This window comes from Buceros rhinoceros, unplaced genomic scaffold, assembly GCF_000710305.1.
Source record: "Buceros rhinoceros silvestris isolate BGI_N320 unplaced genomic scaffold, ASM71030v1 scaffold24725, whole genome shotgun sequence".
NCBI lineage: Eukaryota > Metazoa > Chordata > Aves > Bucerotiformes > Bucerotidae > Buceros > Buceros rhinoceros.
The window spans coordinates 4,979-6,203 of record NW_010414963.1 but is presented as its reverse complement, the minus strand read 5'-3'; positions in this window follow the sequence as shown (position 1 = coordinate 6,203).

Sequence of the window (1,225 nt, the reverse complement as noted above, 5' to 3'; positions counted from 1 at the left end):
CAGGGGAATTCTTGCGTCTGCAGTTTCAGCATCTCGCTGCTGGGCTGTGTTTAGTCTGGGGCTGTAAAGTAGCCTTGTTTCTATTCTGGGCGTATTTGTCTAATCAGGGGTCCAAGGAATTATTCTGTTCAGCAGAAAGTTATGTTTATTTGGATAAGGCTCCAGGATGGGAGCCTTGGAAAAGCCCAGGAAAGGCTGTGCCTCGCTGCAGCGTCTCGGGGCACGGCGCACACCTGTAAAAAAGGCAAATTTCTTACTTTCGCAGAAATAAGAGAAAGGGTTTACGCTCACGGCTTCCAGCCAGCTCGGAGGTGAGGCCCCCTTCCCAGCCCAGCGCTGCCTGCTGCGAAGCTCCAACCTCCCCAGACGCTGCGAGTGCTCGTCTGCCTGGGGGTGAGGACCAGCCCAGGCCCCAGGGGCACGGCCCCGCCGTGGGGTGTCCGTGCTGCCCATCAGCTTCTCCCAGTAAATCTTCATCCAGGAGGTGCTCGGCAGCTCGAGCTGTATTTTCATGTAGATGCTATTTTCAGAGCTTCGCTTGCTTTTGTGAATCACAGGTGACCCCAGCACCCACCTCGGGCTGCTGCAGTAGGACACCGATGACGTACCGAGCTGAGGGACACTGGAAGGGTCAAGGCCCATCCCCTGGGACAGGCAAGACTGATTAACGAGTGTCCCCAAGGCCTTTCGGTCCATCCCAACCTCCTCATCCCTGAGAGGGTGAGGAAACCGTGATGTTAAACCCAGGAACCGGGGATGTTTTTCCCAGCTGCCTTCACCTTTTTCACCTCAGGGTCGTGGCATTTTTGGAACCTACCAAAGCATTCGGCACTTTCTGGCGATGATTCCGCTTTCTCAGGCCCCAGGGTGCTTTGCCTCACGGCCACCTGCAGCCTGGTGAGCTTTGTCCCACGAATGAACCGCGGTCACCCACGTCTCGGTGGACTTTACCCTGTTTGCACGACAAACACAGCTGACTTATGACTCCTTGCAACTGAGCAACCACTGTTTTTAGCCCAGAGATAAATCCTTGTTATCTACTGAGATAAGATCTGCTACAGCACCCTCCCCGTTTTGGAAGGCACCGGTTCCCACCTTGGGAAAACTGGTAAATGGCAGCAGCGATGACCGCAGGCAGCTGCCTGCACGCCCAGCCTGAGCTGCGGGATGGGCCTGCGCGGCTTGGCGGTGGTGGCTCGGGTGCAGGTGATGGCTCCTCCACAAA